At 47.1% G+C, this 24,706-nt stretch overlaps 1 long non-coding RNA gene across 1 annotated transcript in view; it reads right to left on the bottom strand.

The window, feature by feature from the left end:
- Positions 1–7,314: 7,314 nt before the first annotated feature.
- Positions 7,315–24,706, bottom strand: part of LOC138566017 (uncharacterized) — a 107,047-nt gene continuing 89,655 nt past the window's right edge. Inside the window, exon 2 of the long non-coding RNA XR_011301785.1 lies at positions 7,315–7,775. This is a non-coding gene — a long non-coding RNA (uncharacterized lncRNA). The remainder of the gene's footprint in view (positions 7,776–24,706) is intronic.

Consider the following 24,706-nt stretch of genomic DNA (forward strand, 5'->3'; position numbering starts at 1 on the left):
CAAGATTTCTTACCATGGTTGACTTCTTTGGGCTGGGAAACATCTTGTCAAGCCATGGGATTGTGGTGAAGTAAGAACCTGTAGAATTACAGAGCATCCGCTCTGTTTTTCTAGGGTTTATTTTAAATCTGTTTGCTGTCATTCATGTGTCCACCTGTTTAAGGCAGTTTTTAATGACGAGGGCGTTTGGTGATCGGTGGTTCACAAATGTGTAGATTATTTGTGTGTCATTCACGTAGTTGTAACAGGGGATACCAGATTCATTGATAATGTCAAGTAGGGGTGTCATGTAGATGTCGAAAAGTAGAAGAGAGAGTGTGGATCCTTGGGGTACTCCGCAGGTGAGTGGGCAAGTCTGGGAATTGTTGGGGCCCAAGATTGTGGTTTCCAGTCTACCCATGAAGAAGGAGGCGGATCCGGTGTAGAGCTGATCCTTTACTACCAGTATATTCCAGTCCTTTTAGTAGGATCTCATGACTGATGGTGGCAAAAGCTGCTGAGATGTCTAGCAGGATGAGCACACTCTCTGATTTTTCACCTGCATTGTTTCTAAGTCTATCCCAGATGGAGCACAGAACAGGTTTTGTACTCCTAGAAGCTCTAAAACCGTGCTGTGCCTTATTCATGAGTTGGTTTGTTTCGATGAAGTCCCAGAGTTGGCAATATTTACATTTTTCCAGATGTTTCCCAATGAAAGGCGTGACTGAGATGGGGCGATACCTGGCTGGGTCATATGGGGATAGTCTGGGCCTTTTGAGCAAAGGTCTGATGTATGCAGATTTCAACTGAGCTGGGACTCTTCCAGTGCTGATGGAGTCGTTGAGGAGGGTTAGAAAAATGGACGCTAAGTCTGGACATTTAATTATTGAATTATAAAGATTTGGGTATCAAGGGTGAGTGAAAGTTTGAAGAACTTAGAGGGATGGATTAAGGGTTACAGAGTGAACACTTATGAAGGAATGAGAAATCTTGTTATGTTGGAGTCAATTTATGATGCATGCTATCCCGAGCTCAGACAGCACTTGGCTGATTCAAAGGAAATAGATTCCAAGAGGTTAGCTAAGGCTGCTGACTTGTGGGTTGCCAACAGGGCCACTCACAAGGATTCTGGGGTAACTCAGAAAAAGGATGAGGGAAAACAGCCTAAAAAAGACTCCACAGAGAATTCTAATAATTCCAATTCCGAAGAGGGCCCCAAACAGAACCATAAGGGTAAACCACATGGGAAACCAAATCAGGCTAGTGTACCTCCTGGTCCCAGAACAAGAACAAGCCACCATTCCAGAAAGCATTTGGAACATGCTATGTTTGTAAGGCTACTGACCATGTGAAAGGGGATCCCAGATGTAAGGGCAAACCTTCAGGGGTCCACACTGTCTCCTTAGCTTTCGCTCCAGAGGAGGAAGTACAAATGGCCAGTGGAAACATTCTATTGCTGGCTGATGAACCCATAGGAGTCTCAGCCAGTGTTTCTTTAATGTCCCTGGGGTTATGGGAACAACAGAATCTAGATATCTATAATTATATCCCAGATAATACTAAAGAGTATTATAAGGACAGTGTCCAGGTGAATGGTCAGGAGACTCCTGCCATTAGGGACACTGGAGCCAGCATAACTGTGGTGGATGAATCTTTTTTCAAGGCAGAGGATGTTGCTAAGGCACCCAAACGCCTCACCAAGTTAGCTGGAGGGCCTGTGCAGATGCTTCCCCAGTTACCAGTTCTCATCCACTGCAACGATATGGCTGTGAAGATACCTGTCAGTGTACAATGTGAAGTACCAGGAAGGGTTCTGTTGGGAAATGACCTGGAAACTCTTGGAGTAGTGTCACACACCCCTAGACCTCCTAGTAAAAGGTTACAGGAACTAACCAGACCTGCAAGGGAGAAAACCATGAGAGTTTCTCCCAAGGAGATGATAGGAAAAGAAATCGCTCCTACTCCACTGGAGTTACTTTCTGCTATAGCTGAAAAACCAGAAGCAAAGGGGCAACCCAAGACTTCTAGAAGGAAACCAGCAGCAAGCGCTCCAGTGTTTCCAACCAGGACTTCCCCTAAGTTGTCCAAAGTTACACCTGTAACTCCACCTCCAGCTGAGGCTGAGAGGGAGGTACAACCCTGTGTGGTTGAACTAGACTCTGAAGAAGAGCTAGTAGAAGGCCACAAATGTATTGGAGATCTGGATCCTGTTGACCATCCCGAGCTGCAGTCTTTACTGGCAGAAGGTGGACCCAACAGGGCAGACTTTAGTAAGGGAAAAAGAGAATGTCCAACTCTGGAAGGTCTTCGCCACCAGGCGGCTTCTCAGGCTGATGGGCAAGAGCCTGGGAAGTATAGGTTGCACTGGGAAGATGGCCTCTTCTACAGTGAACCGACTGAGTCTGCACCTGGGGACAACAAACGACTTGTAGTCCCTCAAGAAAACAGACTCCAGTTCTTGCAACTAGCCCATGAGATTCCTTTGGCTGGTCACTTGAGTTTCAAAAAGACCAAGGAAAGGCTCTCTCTCTACTTTTATTGGCCAAAGATGGGGATGAAGTAGATAAATTCTGCAAGAGCTGTCACTCCGGCCAAACTTCTGGTAAGAGTGGTTCCAAGAATGTGGTACCTTTAGTGCCTCTCCCAATAGTGAGGGTCCCATTTGAGAGGGTAGGGATTGACATTGTTGGTCCCCTTGATCGTCCAACCTCCTCAGGCAACAAGTTTATCCTTGTTGTAGTAGACCATGCTACTAGGTACCCTGAGGCAATTCCTATGAGGACTGTTACAGCTCAGGCTGTGGCTAAGGCCCTCCTTGGTATTTTTCTTACCAGGGTTGGGTTTCCTAAGGAGGTAATCTCTCACAGGAGGTCACATTTTATGTCCCACTACATTAAAGCCATGTGGAAATACTGTGGAGTTACTTACAAGTTCTCTACCGCATACCACCCGCAGACAAATGGGTTGGTTGAAAGGTTTAATAGGACAATGAAGAGCATGATAGGTGCTTTAGAATAACCCCTTAAAAGAAAGTGGGATCTTCTACTGCCATGCCTTCTCTTTGCTTATAGAGAAGTCCCTCAGAAGGGAGTAGGTTATAGTCCCTTTGAACTTCTTTATGGCCATCCAGTCAGAGGTCCATTTGCCCTGATTAAGGAGGGGTTGGAGAGTGCTCCTTCCCCCAAGCCAGTCAGAGTGACTGACTACGTGATAGGACTCCAGACGAGAATGTCACAGATGATGGCTCAAGCTAGTGATAACTTGAAGGCTGGTCAAGCTTTGGTCAAGCATTGGCATGATCAAAAGGCTAACATGGTTGAGTTCACTCAAGACCAGCTAGTTCTTGTTATGATTCCAACAAGGCAGAGAGCCTTGCAAGACAAATAGATGGGACCCTTCAAGGTTGTGGGAACACTTGGAGAGGTGAACTATCTGCTGGACTTGGGCAATCCCAAGGAGGCTCCCAGAGTCTTCCACACCAACAGACTGAAGGCTTATGTCTCCAGACCTGAAGTAGGAGCTTTGCTTCTAGCTTCAGCAGAAGAGGAAGAAGAGAGTGAACCTCTCCCTGATCTCCTCAGAGGCCTACCTTTGGATGAAAAGATTCAAATCTGACACCTGAGCAACAAGAGGAGTGCAAATCTATGTTAAATCAGTTTGCCTGCCTGTTCTCACTTTCACCAGGCTTGACCCCTTGGGGCCAGCATGACATACTCACTGGTGACTGTCTGCCAGTAAATAGCAGAGGGTACAGAATGTCAGAGAATGTAAGAACCTACATCAAAGGAGAGGTCAGCAAGATGCTGGACCTCGGGGTAATAGAGCCCTCTACTAGGCCATGGTCTAGTCCAGTTGTGTTAGTACCAAAGGCAGGATCCAAAGAATTGAGATTCTGTGTGGACTATAGAGCTCTTAATGTAGTCACCAAGACTGATCCCATCATTTGCCAAGGACAGATGAGTTGGTGGATAGACTTGGTTCAGCCAAGTACCTCAGCACATTTAATCTGACATCAGGCTATAGGCCCTGACAGACCATGCCAAGGAGAAAACTTCATTGTCTACCCCAGTTGGCTTATACCAATTTAAGGTTATGCCTTTTGGACTGAAAAATGCACCTGCTACATTCCAAAGGATGGTAAATCAGGTTCTGGCTGGGATGGAGGACTTCTGCATATCATACTTGGATGACATTGCAGTGTTCAGCCAATCCTTGGAAGAGCATGTTGACCACCTAGAACATGTTTTGCAGGCTCTTGAGAAGGCCAATCGGGCCATAAAGGCAAGTAAATGCCAGATTGGACAGAGTAAAGTGGTCCACCTTGGACATGAGGTAGGAGGTGGAGAAATAAGGTCTTTGCCCAGTAAGATTGAAGCTGTGCAAAATTGGACAACATCTACTACTCAGACCCAGGTGAGAGCCTTCTTAGGCCTCACTGGGTACTACAGGAATTTCATAGAGAACTATGGGGCCATAGTTTCTCCACTGAATGTGATCTCCTCTCCTAAGTTCCCTAAAAAGGTCAAATGGAATGAGGAGTGCAATCAGGCCTTTGAAAATCTGAAGAAGGCCCTTTGTCAAGCTCCAGTGCTAAGAGCTCCTGACTACCACCAAACTTTCACTGTACAGACAGATGCTTCTAATGCAGTCCTTAGTCAACTGAATGGGAAAGGTAGGGAACACCCCATTTGCTTCATCAGTAGAAAACTGAAGGACCTGAGACAAGGTGGGCAACCATTGAAAGAGAGTGTTTTGCTATTGTGTGGGCTCTGAAGAAGTTTAGGCCATACTTGTATGGTTGTACTTTTGTTATTCAGACTGACCACCAACCCTTGAGATGGTTGATGCAAATGAAAGGGGAGAACCCAAAACTATTGAGATGGTCAATCTTCCTTCAGGGGTTTGATTTCACCATTGAACACAGGTCAGGATGGCACCACCAAAATACTGATGGTCTCTCTAGGATGTTTGTAACCGACTAGAGGTATGAGATCCATCCAGGAGTGGATTCAATCCTCCTGTCCCTTAGTCGGGTGGGGGGGGGGTGTTAGGGAGAATTCTCTTACAAGGCTAATTTCCCAAACCTAGTGAGTCCCCCAGCAGCTTTGCTGGATTTTTGGGGTTTGTTTTTTTTCTTCTGCTAAGAGTGAGACTCTTTTCCTCCCACTCTTAGGCATGATTTGAGGTATGTCTTTGACTTGTTATCTGCTTATGGGCTATGGGGTTTTCTTTTTACTCCATTGGGAATCATCTGTTATTGGTATTTGTGTTACACAGCACCCTCAGTGCAGTAACACAGGGGTGTCATAGTGACCCCCAAACATAGACTCCATACCCTGGGACTGACTAATGTCTCCCAGGGCATGTAAAGTCACCATTGACTTTACTAGTCCAAAATTGTGAACAGAACCAGTACAAACCATCATATTGTGGAAGTACTGGATTACTGGGTTAATTAGATTGCCCCTTGGTCTGTTTCCAAGGGGGCACTGTCCAGTCCCCCCTTGTCGAGTTTCAGGCTGGTGGCAGTGGTTACCACGCAAAATATTCCACCAGAATATTTCCTATGGGATTTTCACATTGATTTTAAACGCACCACTTTTTGGTGCAATGTTAAAGATACCGCCAGTTTATTTATTTAATATTAAATCAACGGTTGGGTCTTTTTGCCAGAACTCTTTTCTAAAATGGCGTTCGTGTCCGTCTCTGTAACTCCGACCAAGGTCGAGCCCTTTCTTCGACTTTTTGGCGGGCTTCTCCACAGAAGCCCTCCAAATCGTGCCACTCTGTCTGGGTTCCACAGGATGTGTGGGGAGGGGAATTGGCACCCTGGACTGCGTTGCCTTAGCAACTCAAGTCGCACTCTATTCTGATTGGCCCAGTGGTGAGCCGCCCGGCTCACCACTTAGCATGTTTGAGTGACAGCTAGGCTGTTGAATGGGGGTTTTTCTGCATAAAAGCAGGGCTTTTGGGACTGGAACTTTAGAAGTTGCCACAGGACCTAAGAATCCAAAGAGGGAAGAAGCTGAGCCATCTGCAATGACAACACCACCGGTGGCGCCCTGCTGCAACAAACTCACCACTTTACCAATGACAAGAGAAGATCTTCTGCTGGACGAGTCTTCTTCCTTTGAGCTGGTGGGATCAACCAGTTCACCCCTTTCGCCTTCCAAAGACGTCCCTTGGTCGAATCGCCCGTGCCAAGCACCCCGGCGGCTGGATAGCCAAGCTTCACCACTTTGACCGTGAATAAAAGGAACGCACCTTTTAACTGATGAACTCCGCGGCTGGTTTCATCCCTGTGCGGTGCCTCGACTCCATGTTTCCTCCTCGACAAGATCCTCTCTTCCCCTGGTCGAAACAACGAACCGCAACCACTGCCAGGAAGAACTCCCACCGCTGGAGCTTCCTCTCTCTTTAAGGTACTGTGTTCTTCCTGGCCTCCCTTTCCATGGATTGCTAAAGGTGACCCTTAAATCCTTGGCTTTCCAACTGGGTTGGCCCCAGACCTTCTAACTTTGCTTCTTGAATCACCCCAACCTCTTTTGAACATTCTGCAAAGACTTTTAGTGCATTTTAAACTGTGTGATCTTGGGCACATTTTGCTTTGCTCCATTTAAAGTGGGCCTGGCCTATAAACTTTGGCTCTACAGTGTATACTGCCTTTACCCCCTTGCTTTGAACTTCTAAAAGTGTTTAGAACTGTTTTTTATGCCCTGCCTTTTTCTCTCCCTTTAACTTAACAATTGGAGTGCCATCTAGGTTACGCGCTCACATCTGTTTTAACAAAAAGCGGTGTTTTAACCCTGACTTGTCTAATAGTTATCAAGGGAGGTGTTTATACTTTACCTGACTGTGTTTTAACTTGCTTTTGACTTAGAGTGCTAGTGTGGTGTCTAAAGTGTGTTTTAAATAAATAATTATATACTTTTGATACAAAGCTCTGGTCAGTGTTTGTTTGCTCTACTGTGTTTTGGCCCTATTGTGTATACTCTATATACTGCCCTACTCTTCTTGAGAGAAGTCTGACTGCTCAGCCACAGCTACCAGGTAAATCTGGGTGGTGCAGACTGCTACCAATTGGGTTTACGGCTTACTCCTGTAGTCTTAATCTTCTTCAAGTGTTCCCCAAGGGAACTGCACAGGATTCTGCCTAACAGGGTGTGCGGGTAGTGGGGGAGGGGTGTTGGGGTATTGGGTGTGCAGGTAGTGGGGAGGGCGATTGGGGTCAATTAAACGTTCTAGAGGTGTCTGGTTACATTGTTCTTATTTCCACATATTTCATCTACAGTCAATACACTTGGTGTCCGAAAAAAACACATTATTGGACATTGCTTCTTGAGTGTGTGTCAATTTATTCATGTACAATGTACAGTGCCCATTGTGAGCCATGCCCAGTACCATGTTTACTCCAGTCCATCAAAAGTAATGGTCAATCAGTTCCTGCGTGTTGCACATCCATCAATGCCATCGTGCCGCTGAGGGATTGCAGCATCTCCTTCATCCTAATCCTCAATTGGGATCATGTCCATGTCAGGGGGCGGGGGCATTGCACTGGATGCACATGTTGTGTAGCATGGCACATACTAGAACAATTTTGCCAACCTTCTCTGGCCTGTAGATGAGTGCTCCCCACGACCTGCTGAGGCAGCGGAACCGGGTCTTCAACAGGCCAAATGTCTGCTCAATGGTGACTCGAGAGCGTGCATGTGCTCGGTTGTAGGCCTCTTCATGCCTGTTGTGTGGTTGCCTGATGGGGGTCATGGGCCAGCCCATCAGGGGATACCCGGTATCACCTGTATGGGAGCAAGAGAAAGGTCACATGTGATTTATTGGGCAATTCCATGTTGACACTGGCTGTACAATGGTCCTCATGAAATGCAACTAAGCACAGGGAATCATGGCTGTACATGGCACGTGTCATTCTCAATGTACCTGCTAAATGTACATAGGGCTCATCCATGGGTGGGTGGGGGATGGGTGCAGTTGCTGTCACATGTCCTATTCAAAGTGAACCTACACTCTCACAATTCAAGTGCAACAGACAAAAATGTTTTCATTCGTCATTACTGTGTTACCAATCGAAATGGACTCTGCATATGCAGTGTCAACACACACATTTGCCAGAGTAGCTTCATGTAATCTAGCTTCATGGACCTTCAGCGTGGCCCTTAAAGCGCCTTACAGGCCATGAAGACCGAGTTGACGTCCCGAGCAAAGCAAGGGCCTCCGACGAGGTATGTGTGACCATGACGCCCGGGACGGGCTGCTCTGCAGGTCCATGAAGATATTGATACCCCTTCAGGGCCAGATTCTGAACTTGGCGCACTGACAGTGCTAAGGAGCACAAATCACTGGGCAATATCTGGACGCCCAGGCTCCACCAGTACTCTCAAGTGGGCCTGGGCATCCTTGTAGTGCACAACAGTGCACCTTCAGGATTGTGCCTGTTTTGGGCTTCACGCGCACAATCCTGAGTTCTCTGCAGCATTGCTGTGATATGACTTCATGTGTACGAGGGGGTAGTCCTGTCCTCAGATATTTTTAAACTGCAATGATTCTTTGCAGTGGTTATTTAAACCTCCAGAAATAGCCCGTAAGACTTTTAACAAATTAGTGTTACTGGAAAAGGAATGATCCAACCACTGGAATGTAACTACTGTTGCCTTCATATCAGTTCTTACACATCAGTGCTGCAGAGCACACGGGTGAGTATCAACACTTTCATACACAGCAAAGTAAGCAGCTGCAACATTGCACGATACACTGTTGAAGCTGCTACCTTTGGTGTATGTGAAAGGGTTCATACACGCTCGTGGTGGCAGCTCCGCTGGGACACGTAACTAATACAACCCATTTTGTGGCCTGCAATCAATGTGCGCCCTATTCCAGTTTGTTTGTCCAGCAGATTCACCAATCAACATTGCAGTACACCCGCTAGGGTGTTTGGATACAGTGGCATCCCCAGTATGCATTCGACATATACATTTGTCCGTTTACATGTCCATCGACACCTTCACCCATTTGAACAGGTTAGATCTCCATTGGTAGTATGTATCACGGCTGAAGGGTTTTAGCATGGTGCAATGAAGCTAAATTGCATGTGTCCTGCTGCTCTCTATCATTTGTTGGTGGTGCTTGGAATTTCCGTTCTGTTATTGATTGTCATGCTTCACCGATTCTACTTGGAGATGTCCCTTAAGGTAACATGACAGGCATACTGATGTGCTGTGTGCCTGTGGACTGAGTGCAGTGACTAAGTTCCCTGAGTGTGGCAGATGTTCTTGTCCCTGTCTCGTCAATTGCTTTGCTGAGATCATGTATTACATACATTGCCACTGAAGAGTGGTGCATTGTGGTACATGTGGTTTATTTTTTTAGATGGATGTTCCTGATACATGTGCTGGTGTGAGCACTGCGTCTGTTTATTGCAGGTAGATACAGCAGTACAGCCCTTGCACATCTGCATGCATGCACATTCTGTTGAATTTACATGAGTCACAATTCAGAACTCACCGTACGCTGTGTGTGTGGTCTCATGCCATTTAATGTGTGAGGTTTCATGTGGTTTTAGGTTGAGAATGATGCGGTTGGTTGGTCTGATTCCTCATCTGACTTAGCCTTCCATTGCCATACCCACTCTCTCAGCTCTTCAATGCATTCCTGCTGATGTTGACAGGTTTTAGCAGGGGTGATGATGGATTGATGCATGCGGTGTGCACTTGTGCTCCTCACCCAGCAGACAGGTTGCCTATGCTGTTGCCCCCCCAATTCATTCCCCTCATGGTCTGCCCAGCAGACAGGTTGCCTATTGCCTATGGTGTTGCCCCCCTCCAATTCATTCCCCTCATGGCCCACCCAGCTGACAGGTTGCCTATGCTGTTGCCCCCCCCAATTCATTCCCCTCATGGCCCAACCAGCAGACAGGTTGCCTATGCTGTTGGTCACCCCCCCCCGATTTAAAAACCTTGTGCCCCTGTGGTTGGACTCACCCAACAGCCATGTAAGATGTCCAGTGTGTCGTTCCATGTAGCGGGGCAGCATGGAGTTGCGCAGCACCATGGCGTCATGTGTGGAGCCTGGGAATCTTGCACAGCAATGTGTGATTATACTGCGCGCATCGCACACCATCTGGACATTCAGGGAATGGTACAGCTTTCTGTTGCGGTATACTACCTCCACAGCATGCTGGACAACCAGCTCCACATGTGTGCAGTCAAGCACACCTATCACATTTGGCATGCCAGGCTGATGTGGTCGCGTGCATGGGACAGGAGTGCTGCTAGCAGCTGAGTGAGCACACAGGAAAAACAGGGTTGGGAGATACCATGCAACTGCCCCACTGCGTGCTGATAAGTGCCTGTGGCAAGGAAGTGTAGCACAGACACTACCATCAGCAAGCGGGGGATGGCTGTCGGGATGTTGGTTAGGATCACCCAGGGGTGGACTGGGAACTAAAAGAGGCCCTGGAAATAATGTTCAAAGTGGCCCCATATGACACATTTTCAGCAAGCCCAATGCTTTTCCTATGAGACAATTTGGAACTACCACACAAAAGAGGCCCAGGCTGCAGAGGCCCACCAGGAAATCTCCTGAGTTCCCTATAGGCCAGTCCAACCCCTGGGCTCACCAGGTCATCATGTATGAGGTCCACTATTGTGGTGATGGTGTCCCTGTCCAGGGGGGTTGGGTGGGGTGTGGTGTGTGGGAGTGCTCCTTTTGTGCTGTGCCAGACTCTATTGCCTCCACCTGTGCTGATTGTGAGCACCTGTAGCAGGTTTACACACACCTGATTCATTTTAATGGTTGCTCCGCGGTGCCCTTATTACAGCATGTCAGTGCTAGTATTTGCATGCCCGTGCACCTCTTAATGTGGACTTGATTGCGGCATGCCGGTGTCACTGGCACGGCTGCTGCCTGTTAGGAATGATACCGGCAACGGTGTGGCCAGACACTGTGGGTCCTTGCCGATGCCGGTGGCACCGCGACTCGTTCTACTCCGGTCCAGTAAAGAATGCTGGTACGGTAATACTGGCATCAATTTTACCGGACCGGCAACCTTGTAATGAGGCCCATGGTCTAAAGGGCCACTGTCCCTGAAGCCCGATGTAAATACCTATCAAATTAAGGCATGGCCTAAAGAGCCCCTTTCCCTAAGGCTGATGCAAGATGCTCATCTGATGTGCTCATGGCCTAGAGTGCCCCTTTCCCTGTGGCCTGATGTAAATTGTTAATATTCCTAAAACACTGCCTAAAGTGTCCCTTTACCTGAGGCCTGGTGTGAAGTGTCCATATGTCTGGTATGTTCTAAAGTTCTGCTTTCCTGAGTCCTGATGTTATGTTGTGTTACATTACTGGGATGATTTATACCATGCTCCACTGCCATTTGAGAGGTCTGCAGGCAGTCTGGCAGATCAGAAAGAGGGCTACGTTGATCAGTCCAGAGAGAGGGGAAAATGCAATGCGTTTTGCTGTTGTGTTGATATGTTCAGACTGGGAGTACTTTGAGGTGTGCATGTTGGTCTGTTTCTAGGTGTTCTGTGTCGAGGCTCCAGAGGAGAGCCTTGTGTTCCTGTTGTACGAGGATATGCTTGACAGGCTTGTGGTATGTAACTTGATTGTAGGGGTGTAGTAGTCTAGGGATGTAGACAGGGGGGGCCTGAGTGGGCTAGCACCGCCCAAAATCTTTGAATGCCTGCTCCAGAGTGGCGATGGTGAGATGGAAGCACTCCCGCTCCACTGCACATGTCAGGAACCAGGAGCCTCTTCCTGCCTCTTGCTTCCTGTCAGTTAGGCAGAAACCTGTGCAGTTCCCTTAGGACCACTGCAAAAGGCTTAAGACTACAGGTGTTGGCAGTAAACCCAATTGGTAGCAGCCTGTACCACCCAGATTTACATGGTAGCTGTGGCTGAGCAGCCAGACGTCTCTCAAGAAGAGTTAGACAGTATATAGAGTATACAAGATAGGTACCAAAATACAGTAGCACAAGCAAACACTGACCAGAACTTTTGGTATCGAGTATATAATTATTTATTTAAAGACACACTTAGAAACACTCTAGCACTATTATTATAAGTAAGTTCAAAAACACAGTCACTATTATATATACATCCCTTATTCCTTATTAGACAAGTCTTAGTTAACACCACTTATTTCCAGACAGAGGTGAGCCCTTAACTAAAGATGGCACTCCAATAAGTTTTAAGAAAAAGGGAGGGAAAGGCAGAAATTAGGAACAGCACACAACACAATACTTTAGAAGCACTCAGCAAGGCAGGAAAGTCAAAGTCTACTTGTGAGCAAAACGTTCAGAGGCCAGGCTCCCGCTTGGAGGGAGTAGAACACCAATGCGCCCCAGATCACACAGTTTAAAAGGCTTGGAAAGTCTTGCAGGGAGTTTAAAAAGGAATCAGTTCAGCTCAGAAAAGTTCAGTTAGCCAGCCTAGAGCCAACCCAAGTGGTAAGTTGAGGATTTACGAGACACCCCACACAGACTGTTGCGAGGGAGGCCAGGCGGGCACAGTACCTTGAAAGTGGAGAGAATCCTCCAGCGGGGGCAGTTGTTCCTGGTAGCGGGTGCAAGTCGCAGTGTCGTACAGAGGAAGAGATAGCCTCGACGTGGAGGAAAGCTGAAGGTCGTTGCACTGCCAGGGAAGAAACCAGCCGCGGAGTTCTCCGGTAAAAAGGTACTACCCTTTTATTTGCTGTAGTGGGAAACGTGGTATCCTGGTTGCCGGGATGCTTGGCACAGGCAAGGCGGCCACGAGATGATCCGGGAAGGCGAAAAGGCGGGCAAACTGGTTATCCCCACCAGTCAAAGGAAGAAGACTCTTCGGGATGAAGATCTCCTCTGTCGTTGGAAGAAGTGGTGAGTCGGTTCAGCAGGGCTCCACCGGTGGTGTCGTCGTTGCAGGTCGGCTCAGCTTCTCCCTCTTTGGATTCTTTGGTCCTGTGGCGACGTCTGAAGTCCCAGTCCCCAAAGCCCTGCTTTTATGCAGAAAACCCCCATTCATCAATCCTAGCTGTCACTCAAAAATGCTAAGTGGTGAGCCGGGCGGCTCACCACTGGGCCAATCACACAAGAGTGCGACTTGAGTTGCCGAGGCAACTCAGTCCAGGGTGCCTAAACCCCCTCCCACGCCCCCTTTGGTACCCAGACAGAGTGGCACCACTTTTGGAGGCTTCTGTGGAGAAGCCTGCCAAAAAGAGGAACCAAGGGCTCGACTTGGGTTGGAGTCTCAGAAGCGAACACAAACGCCATTTTGGAACCGAGTTCTGGCAAAAAAATACCAACCAGTGAATTAATATTAAATAAATAAACCGGCGGTATGTTTGAGGCTATGTTAAAAAGTATTAGCCTCGAACAATGCGAAAACCAATAGGAATATATTTGTGGGTGAATATAAAAAGTAGTATCCACTGCCACCAGCCAAAACTTGCTCAGGGGGGATTGGACAGTGCCCCCTCGAACAACAGACCCAGGGGCAATCGAATTGCCCCTACCAGTACGCCCACAATATGATGGTTTGGACTGGTTCTGTTCACAATTTAGGACTAATAAAGCCAATGGTGACTTTACATGCCCTGGGAGACAGTAGTCAGTCCCAGGGTACAGAGTCTATGTTTGGGGGTCAATATGACACCCCTGTGTTACTGCACTGAGGGTGCTGTGTAACACACATACCAAAAACACATGAAGCCCTATGGAATAAAAGACCCCATACCCCATCAAACACATTCAAAGTCAAAGGATATCTCAAATCATGTCCAAGAGTGGGAGAAAACAGAGTCTCACTCTTGGCAGGAGAAACAAATAAACCCCAAAAATCCAGCAAAGCTGCTGGGGGACTCACTAGGTTTGGGAAATAAGCCTTAACAGAGAATTCTCCCTAACACTGTCTATTTGCAGCACGGGAGCAGCGGCCTGGAGTGAACTGTTGAGTTAGAAGCTGTCCAGGAAATAGGTAAGAAACAAAATGTTTATGTGTGTATGCATGTATCCAAGGGTGTGTCTATTTAAGTGCACATACGAATGTGTGAATGCTGTGTTAAGTATGGGTGTAATTGAGAATGCAGTGTGAATGTTGTGCACGAGAACGCAGTATGAATGTTCTGTGTGCTTGTGTTAATATTTGTGAGAGAAACTGTATGCGTGAGAGACTGGTGGGTGAATGGGCATAACTGTGAGTGTGTGCATGTGAGACTGGGACCCAGAGGGCACTGGATCATGGATGTTATATAACAGTGACAACATGGCATGTTTAGCATTTTTTTGGCAAAGCAACATTGATGAGTGTTATTACGTGGATGAGGGGTTTGGGTGGGGCGTTAATTCTACACTGGGCTGGCAGCCTGGAAGTTTTCTTAATGCGGCATTGCATTTTTTACTTGCAATAAGGGCAAAGACAACATAATGCGTTTTCTTACATGAGGAGGGGAGTCATTTGTGCAGCAAACACAAACTGTTTCCTTACTGTGGCCTTGCATTTTTTACTGGTGTTAAGGACAAAGTGAACATGATGAGTGTTTTTATGTGGGAATACCAGCATATATTGGTGCAGCCAGTATGGTTATATATGGGCACAGTCAGCATGAACAATTTGTTTTAATTGTACTGGCATATAGTGGGCAAAGGCATTCTGGAAATGTTTCTGTGCACTGTTGCAGACGTGGAATCAAATGATTTTTTCATGCCTTACCCTACAAAAGCTGGTTATAAACTGAGTGGCTTCTGACAGAATTTATCACAGTAAGTGTATTGTAAAATGCACAATTTTAACCAATTATTTCAAAAAAATTTCTGGGGGGGTGAGCCCCTGAGCCGCTCTGCATTGTTTTGCGCTCCTTCGCTTCTCTAGGTTGCTCACAAATATTCGTTGAGAACAAACCCCCTTTGGGTAGATACAAACCCATTAGCTTCAGGCCCGCTTGTTTACCAAGCTTGCTGCACTTCGGTAGCATTCAGAGGCGTGCTGTCTGTTTGGACACATGATCAAATGCCATGCATGGGAGAATTAGTTGGTCTGCATATTGTGGAGAAAGACGTGTTCAAATGCCATGCATGGGAGAATGAGTTGGTCTGCATATTGTGGAGACGTGTTCAAATGCCATGCATGGGAGAATGAGTTGGTCTGCATATTGTGGAGACGTGTTCAAATGCCATGCATGGGAGAATGATTTGGTCTGCATATTGTGGAGACGTGTTCAAATGCCATGCATGGGAGAATGAGTTGGTCTGCATATTGTGGAGACGAGACGTGTTCAAATGCCATGCATGGGAGAATTAGTTGATCTGCATATTGTGGAGACGTGTTCAAATGCCATGCATGGGAGAATGAGTTGGTTTGCATATTGTGGAGACGAGACGTGTTCAAATGCCATGCATGGGAGAATGAGTGGTATGCATGTTGTGGAGATGTGTTCAAATGACATGCATGGGAGAATGAGTTGGTCTGCATATTGTGGAGACGTGTTCAAATGCCATGCATGGGAGAATGATTTGGTCTGCATATTGTGGAGACGTGTTCAAATGCCATGCATGGGAGAATGAGTTGGTCTGCATATTGTGGAGACGAGACGTGTTCAAATGCCATGCATGGGAGAATTAGTTGATCTGCATATTGTGGAGACGTGTTCAAATGCCATGCATGGGAGAATGAGTTGGTCTGTATATTGTGGAGACGAGACGTGTTCAAATGCCATGCATGGGAGAATGAGTGGTATGCATGTTGTGGAGATGTGTTCAAATGACATGCATGGGAGAATGAGTTGGTCTGCATATTGTGGAGACGAGACGTGTTCAAATGCCATGCATGGGAGAATTAGTTGATCTGCATATTGTGGAGACGTGTTCAAATGCCATGCATGGGAGAATGAGTTGTTCTGCATATTGTGGAGACGAGACGTGTTCAAATGCCATGCATGGGAGAATGAGTGGTATGCATGTTGTGGAGATGTGTTCAAATGCCATGCATGGGAGAATGAGTTGGTCTGCATATTGTGGAGACGAGACGTTTTCAAATGCCATGCATGGGAGAATTAGTTGATCTGCATATTGTGGAGACGTGTTCAAATGCCATGCATGGGAGAATGAGTTGGTCTGCATATTGTGGAGACGAGACGTGTTCAAATGCCATGCATGGGAGAATGAGTGGTATGCATGTTGTGGAGATGTGTTCAAATGCCATGCATGGGAGAATGAGTTGATCTGCATATTGTGGAGACGTGTTCAAATGCCATGCATGGGAGAATGATTTGGTCTGCATATTGTGGAGACATGTTCAAATGCCATGCATGGGAGAATGAGTTGGTCTGCATATTGTGGAGACGAGACATGTTCAAATGCCATGCATGGGAGAATTAGTTGATCTGCATATTGTGGAGACGTGTTCAAATGCCATGCATGGGAGAATGAGTTGGTCTGCATATTGTGGAGACGAGACGTGTTCAAATGCCATGCATGGGAGAATGAGTTGGTCTGCATATTGTGGAGACGAGACGTGTTCAAATGCCATGCATGGGAGAATTAGTTGATCTGCATATTGTGGAGACGTGTTCAAATGCCATGCATGGGAGAATGAGTTGGTCTGCATATTGTGGAGACGAGACGTGTTCAAATGCCATGCATGGGAGAATGAGTGGTATGCATGTTGTGGAGATGTGTTCAAATGACATGCATGGGAGAATGAGTTGGTCTGCATATTGTGGAGACGAGACGTGTTCAAATGCCATGCATGGGATAATTAGTTGATCTGCATATTGTGGAGACGTGTTCAAATGCCATGCATGGGAGAATGAGTTGGTCTGCATATTGTGGAGACGAGACGTGTTCAAATGCCATGCATGGGAGAAGGAGTGGTATGCATGTTGTGGAGATGTGTTCAAATGCCATGCATGGGAGAATGTGTTGGTCTGCATATTGTGGAGACGAGACGTGTTCAAATGCCATGCATGGGAGAATTAGTTGATCTGCATATTGTGGAGTCGTGTTCAAATGCCATGCATGGGAGAATGAGTTGGTCTGCATATTGTGGAGACGAGACGTGTTCAAATGCCATGCATGGGAGAATAAGTGATATGCATGTTGCGGAGATGTGTTCAAATGCCATGCATGGGAGAATGAGTTGGTCTGCATATTATGGAGACGAGACGTGTTCAAATGCCATGCATGGGAGAATGAGTGATATGCATGTTGTGGAGATGTGTTCAAATGCCATGCATGGGAGAATGAGTTGGTCTGCATATTGTGGAGACGAGACGTGTTCAAATGCCATGCATGGGAGAATGAGTGATATGCATGTTGCGGAGATGTGTTCAAATGCCATGCATGGGAGAATGAGTTGGTCTGCATATTATGGAGACGAGACGTGTTCAAATGCCATGCATGGGAGAATGAGTGATATGCATGTTGTGGAGATGTGTTCAAATGCCATGCATGGGAGAATGAGTTGGTCTGCATATTGTGGAGACGAGACGTGTTCAAATGCCATGCATGGGAGAATGAGTGATATGCATGTTGTGGAGATGTGTTCAAATGCCATGCATGGGAGAATTAGTTGGTCTGCATATTGTGTGTTGGAACGTAGAGTTTGAGCATATTATCGTGTGGATCAGTCAGTTGAGGCCCCTAGAGGCATCTGGTAGGACTGCGCCAACATCCTTGTAGCCATGCAGACCTGATAGGGTAATTGTCACTAGATAATTTGCTGATGTTCCAAGCAATGGACAGTGTGCAGCGCGTGGTCCGAAACCAGATTGGGGGAAGACACACATGAGCAGGCAGCAGTGGGTACCAAGTTAACAATGGAGTGAAATTACTCCAGCGGAAAATCAGCATAGGGACACGGAAGATGGGGGCAAAAACACAGCAGGATGCAAGGGAGCAAATCCCAGCCAGCAGAATCCCTGCGGGATGGATAGCTGGGAGCAGCAGAACATCGCGTAGGAAGGACAATGCTGAGCAGGTTAGTGTGGGCCGCAAACAACAAAGCCGCATATAGCAAGTCCTAAAGGGTATCGCAAGGCGTGTTAAAGGCATGACCAGGCCTTAAAGGCATAACGGAACATCAGCAGCCATGACACAGCATTTAAAGGCCCAACAAGGTCAACCCAACCTGATTTCTTCCTTGATTTGCCCCCCTGGTCTACGCAGACAGCTCCCATTGCACTTTCTCACTCTGTCTCTGGAAAAGCCTCTCTCTCTCACTCTTCCACCACGCATTCGCCCCTTTGCATGACACCTGGCGTAACTTGCGTCTCTACCTGAGGGGTAGTGCAAAGTGCCCCTCCCCCTAACACGTGCTGTAAAGTGCACATCCCACATCGAGGTGGCACGGAGAAAGCGTAGCTCTCTGCCAAATGAGAGAGAGAGAGAGAGAGAGAGAGAGAGAGAGAGAGAGAGAGAGAGAGAGAGAGAGAATTAACACTGAGAGAGCAGTGGATCCTGAACCCCACTCCTGACAAGATTTAAGGGCGAAAGTAAGAACCCTGGCTTTTCAAGAGACAGGCATTACATCTCCAGAACACCCAACAACCACGATGAACAATGAAGCTGTTTAAGTTTATTCAAAGTCTTGCACTTTTTAAGAAATCGCCGCAAAACAAAGGAGCAATCTTTGACTGAATTTTAGTGGGGCCTGTGGTATAATACACCCTAAGATGCGATAGATTGAACAGCCTGGGCTGTCCTGACCTGCTGCCAGTATCTCTATATCAGCCCCTCAGAAATACCGACACCCATGCTATTAGCACTAGCTCCTACTTCGGAGCATGCGCAGTATTTAGGATGTTGGCTCTTGATATGTCTATTGTGGGGGGCAGGGCCAGCCGAAGAGAGAGGAAAACCTTTTGAAGCACCAGAAACCCAGAAACTGGTGGGTTTCCATAAAACCTGGTATAGTGCATTTCGCCAGGTCATGTGCAATGCCTGGGGTGTGCCCATGACGCTGGGGGCCACCATGCAAACATCAGTCCTCAGGCAAAAGACACATTGGTAGATTTTCATCCTTCGCTACCATTTCAATGGGCCTGATCATGAGTTGGGCGGTATCCCGACTGGATACCGCCCAACTATATTAGCGTTAGCGCCCACCGATCTGGCGGTATTACTGCCAGATCACGGGTTGGGCGCTAACTGTTAATCCCCATTCCCCATGGACCCAATGTGGAATTTTCGGTGCAATTACTGTGTGGTAATACCACTGGCGGTAATTGCGCCGAAAATGGGAATTATTTTCGGCACATTTACCCCCAGCTCAAAGCTGGGGGTAAATAAACCAGATTATGATAGGGCCAGCCCTTAAATGCAGCGATAATACTTTACCGCCTCATTTAAGGGCTGCCACCCATCTCGTGGTGAGGCCCAATGGCAGCTATACCATATCAGACCCATGACAGCTATACCCTACCAGACAAACGGCTCTTGTCTAAATCTGGTCGATCTGAGGCAATGTCGATTAACCCAGTTCTGGGCTGTGATGAGCGACGGATTTATCATGTTTTATCGCCTGGATTTTGTGGCTATTACTATGAGTTGGTCAAAGGGCACTGCTAGGCCGGCAACAGGGCAGATGGTTCCCGCAGGCTTTAGACTTATTCCCTCTGCCAATGCTGATCCGAGTTAGGGAAAGGGACAAGGTACCTGGTAATGAAAGAGCATATGAGGGCATGCCCACTCCCAGCAGCTTCTTCCAGATCTTTCTCCCGTCATGCGCTCTGATTTGCTGATTGGCTCGAGGTTTTGGAATTGGGATGCATATGAGGGTATGCCCACTCCCAGCAGCTTCTTCCAGATCTGCAGAACATCTGACAGAAAGTGCGTTCCCCCTTGTTTTCTGATTGGCTAGCGGTCTCGAGGATGGGATGCGTATGAGGTGTGGCGAGTCAGAAGGACACAGACTCACTGAGGCCATAATACCAAGCGTTTTATTAAAATAAAAGGATAACACCTGTCTTTCCCTAACACTATAGGTGTTCCCTGCCTATGTTATTAAATAAGGTGCTCGTAAGTCAGTCATGAAATGTCCAACAGGACTACGTCCGCTGTCCGAAACTATCCTTACTGACCCTACCACTATTAAAAAGACCAAACTCAAGTCAGGAGAATTTGTATTTGTATTTATTTGGGACTTATATAGCGACATAATCCAAAGCACTGTACATGGCAACAATATGAAACATGGTACAATATTACACAATGAACAAAGGACAAGTGAAGCCTAAGATCAACCCTGCTGGATCAGATGAGAGCTCAATGATTTGCGAAACAGGGAATAAACAGTGAGAGAGCGTAGAGAAAGAGGAAGAGCATTCCAGTGCTTAGGAGCAAGGTGAGCGAATGTGCAAAAGCGTGACGGGGCACATGGAGGGGGGGCTCGTACTACAAGACGAAACTGAGAGCTAGAGCGAAGACAGCGGGAGGGAGTACCGGATGAAACAAGTGAGGAGGGGTAATACGGGGTAAGACCGTAGAGAGATTTAAAGAAAAGGGATAGAAAGTTGAGCATAGAAGGGAAGCCAACCAAGAGTGACAAGAATAGAGGAAATAGAGTCACATGTAAGTCAAATTGAAAAGTACACAAATAGAGGCATTGAAGACAGATTAAAAGGGGGCAAGTCGAGAGGTTGGGAGGTCAAAAGGTGTGGTGGAACAGTAGAAGAAACGTGAGAAAATTAAAGAGGATCTCAGTAGCAAAGTTGCATCAAAAGTCAAGAAAGAGCGAACTTTGCAAATATTGAATAGATGATAGCAGCAACCACGAGAAGAGATAGAAATGTGATGTTTAAAAGATAGAGCAGAGTCAAAGTAGAGTCCCAAATTTCAGGCAGTAGAATGACTCCCTTCTCCTTCCGATACTTCTTTCACCAGTCTTTAGTTCCAACAGTCTTTCTTGATTTCTTGGGCCAGAATTATTGACTACCTTGGTTGGATTGCTAAGCTCTCTTTAATACATAATCAACAAATAGTCTCTTGTGACTTCTTGGATTAAGCTCTTTAATTCCTTAATTGGGCTATTGGGGGTTCTCTGCTCTTTGGAGATCCTTCTTGGGGATCTCTTATTAATTCTCATTTCTTGGTTGCAGCTCTCTGAACTTTGTTGTACTTTAATTGCAGTGTTCAACAGTATTTTCTCTAGAATCACAATATGTAAATCTTCTTTGGTTCACATTTAACTGCATTTCATATTTGTCACTGGGACGAGTTAACTGTGTAATATAATGATCTCCCTAAGTCTTCTCGGTTTCCCATTCTCCCTGGTACCTTCGTTTTGACAGGAGAACATCTTCAGGAGCCTTCTTCATTGGAAGCCTTCTTTTGGTTCACTGCTTGCCGATGCCCTCTTCTCCCTGGCATCTCTCTCGTTGTGCTTTCCCCTTGTCTCTATCGCAGTGTCCCGGCCCCCTCTTGCATGACTGAACACCCCAAAGGCTTCTCTGATTGGTGGTACCAGCAAAGTTGCTGGATCCTTGGTCCACCATGAACTGCCTCTCGTGGTCTCGCCACCACCTCTTATTGGGCTCCTGCCCTTGTGCGTTCTCGTGTTTAGGGGTACACTGCAACTCCAGCGTACTGTTCTTTAATGCTGGGCGAGTTCAAAACTCACAGGCTTCCTAATTTTCTTCTCTGTCAGGACGACGCAGCGAGGTGCCTAACCCCGGCTTGCATACGTGGTTCTCTCTCTCATATTGTTCTCTTGCACCTCTCTCTGAGTGCAACTTTATCCACTCTCTCGTCTCAGTGGATGGGACTTTCTGATTTAAAGAGACATGATTTGTTTCCATAAGAGCACCATATCTATTATGAGTTTCGTCACCCCAAGACTGATACTCTGTTATTGCGGTTTCTTCGTCACAGTCCTGGTAACTCCCCAGATTTGGTATATCAAAACATCTAATGTAAGCCACAACATGTGCGGCCTGAGGGAGTTCCTTATGGGAACGAGAGTCCTTATCCCCAGAGGGGGAGTCTCTCACAGTGAGTTCCCACTTGCCTCTACCCCTAGGGAGGTTATTGCGGAGCAGGCTCACCTGCGTAGCCTCACAGGAAGAGTCTCCCCCTTGGGCAAAAGGGACAAATTGCCTCGATGGGCATGTCCATTTGATCCAGCTTCTTGCAGATCTGCAGGACACCTGATGGAATGTGATACTTCTCCTGCATTTACTCTTGTTTTCTGATTGGCTCAAAGCCTTGAGGCTGGCATTCATATAAAGAGCATATGAAGGCATGTCTACTTACAGCAGCTTCTTCCAGATCTGCAGAACACCTTGACAGAAAAAGGTCTTTCTCCTGCACTCACCCTGGTTTCTGGTTGGCTAGAGGTCTAGAGGATGGCATGCAGTATTTACTAAGTAACTGCATATTTCATTCTTAGTAGTGATTGGAGGAGCTGGCACTTCCTTTAACCTAGAATGTTTTTTCAAAGCTAACATTATTTTGATTGTCACTGTAGGATTTTGGTCAAACAAAGAAAATTGATAAATGTATACCAAAAAAAACAATCTTATATAGTCGTCTATTTCAGATATCTGTGATTTTTTTACTTATCGTCGGCTTCTGTTACAAATTGGATAATATCTTTATTTCAAATTGTCGGACATTTCTTTTATATTGAATATTTATAAGGCGCACTATACAGCAAAATAGTTTTTCCAGGCCTCACAAGACGAAAAAAGGGTGATGGGGGAACAGGGGAGATAAACAATAATAGCGGTCCAACTAGGTCTTGTGGCATTTGGATCATGCAAGTGCAGTAACAAGACGTGCAGAGGGTGTGGGGGATAGGAGACAGCCAGGGGAGGGGCATAAAAATACAGGGGGATGAGAAGAAGGAAGACAGGGCCTAGGAGCTAGGTAAGTGCTGGGGGGAGCCCAGGGGGCAAGTGCCAGGGGATGCTGTGGACAGGTCACCGTCCAAGTGAGAGGACGGCGGTGGACCAGACTCGGGAAGGGATGCCAACCCCCAGGCTAGTCAGGGAAGGAGCCCTGCAAGGGCAGTGCTGGTTAGGGGGGGGGGGTGCTGGTATAGACTGGTCAAAGAGTGCCTGGTGCCCTGTAGGACTCGTAAGGGACCAGGCCGCCAGTCACTGTAGCAGATGTGGGCATTAGCAGGGGGGCGAGTGGGAAGGAAGTAGCAGGGTGTTGAGAAGCTTCTTTAACTTAAGGAGGCCTGGCTCAAGCCTGAGAGGAGCAGGGAACCCATTCCAGAGGGAGGCACCTGCCGAAGAGAGCGATCTACCCCACACTCTCTGCTTGGAAAAACATCTGATCTGCAGAGAGTTGGAGCTAGAGGGCCGAAGGGCTCTAGCAGCGAGCTATTTAGGGATATAGAGTTGGTTGTAGCAACCAGGCCCCAGAAAGCCTTGTGTATGATGCAGAGGGTCTGGTGCCAGTGGAGAGATTTTAGGGCTGGAGAGTTGCGACTCCTGGGCTTGAGGCCAAGGATACGTCTCAAAGTCCTATTCTGGATTAGGTGAAGGGGGCAAAGAGAGGAAAGAGGCAGATTGAGGAAAAGGCAGTGGTGTTGCATTAGTCCAGCCTCGAGAGAACCAGAGCTCTGGAGGCATTCTGAGGAGGTGAAGCTGAAAGTGGGCCTTCTTGACACCAAGTTTTTTAGCCTCACAAGATGTTGTGGGGAGGGGACCCAAGGGTGGTGGCCAGAGAGTGGGAGGGAAGCAGGGACCAGGGGTCCCAATGAGAAGGAACTCAGTCTTGCTAGCATTAAGGCAGAGATCATTCATTAGCTGTGCACCATTCCTGAAAAGCGGTCAGACAGTCAGGGATGAGGGAGGAAGAAGAGGAGATAGTGGAGGGAAGCTTGATGGAGAGCTGTGTGTCATCAGCATAACACTGGAAATGAGGAGAGAAGCAGGAGATCAAGTGGACCAGAGGGGCAAGGTAGACATTGAAGGGCCACGGCGATATGATAGAGCCCTGAGGGATGCCGCAGGTAGACAGTGAGGTGGAGGAGAGGAAAGGGCCCAGTCGCACCTGGGAAGGTCGATTTGATAGGAAGGGGGTCGGGTAATCCAGTGCCAGATCAATGATACCAAGGGAATCACGCAGCTGCTTTATGAGGATGGCATGATTGACCATGTCAAAGGCAGAGAACAAATCAAGGAGGATAAGAACGTAAGGAGGGTTCCATGTAATAATGTCGCCACAAAAATATTGCCATACAAAAATAACGCCGAAAAATTGTCGTTTTTTGTGGCGACATTATTGCATGGAACATGCGGGGGACACCCCTGCAACCCTCAATTTTTTTTTTTTTGTTTTTTAAAAAAAAAAATATTTTTTTTTTTGTTTTTTAAAAAAATATTTTTTTTTGCCCCTATCGACACATATATGGTCACCCAAATAATATCGCCACAACATTTTCGCAGCAATATTATTTACGGCGACCATATATGTGGCGATATTAATACCTGATACCATAAGGAGAGTTGGAATCGAGGTTTGAGAGCAGGTCATCACAAGTGGTCAGGAGAGCTGTTTCCGTGCCTCTGGATGCTCTGAAGCCAGACCGGTGGTCATGAGACAGCCAACAAATTCAGTGTGGTGGGTCAGTTGGGCGATGACCTACGTCTCCAAAAGTTTTCTCAGGAAGGGGTTAGAGGAGATAGGGCGGTAGTTAGCTGGGCAGGAGGGGTCAGCAGATGGCTTTTTTAGGAGAGGGTGCACAAGGGAGGGCCTGAGGGATAGTGGGAAGAAGCCAGTGGTGAAGGAGT

Source organism: Ambystoma mexicanum, chromosome 2p (assembly GCF_040938575.1).
Source record: "Ambystoma mexicanum isolate Mex_15411 chromosome 2p, UKY_AmexF1_1, whole genome shotgun sequence".
In the NCBI taxonomy this organism is placed as follows: domain Eukaryota; kingdom Metazoa; phylum Chordata; class Amphibia; order Caudata; family Ambystomatidae; genus Ambystoma; species Ambystoma mexicanum.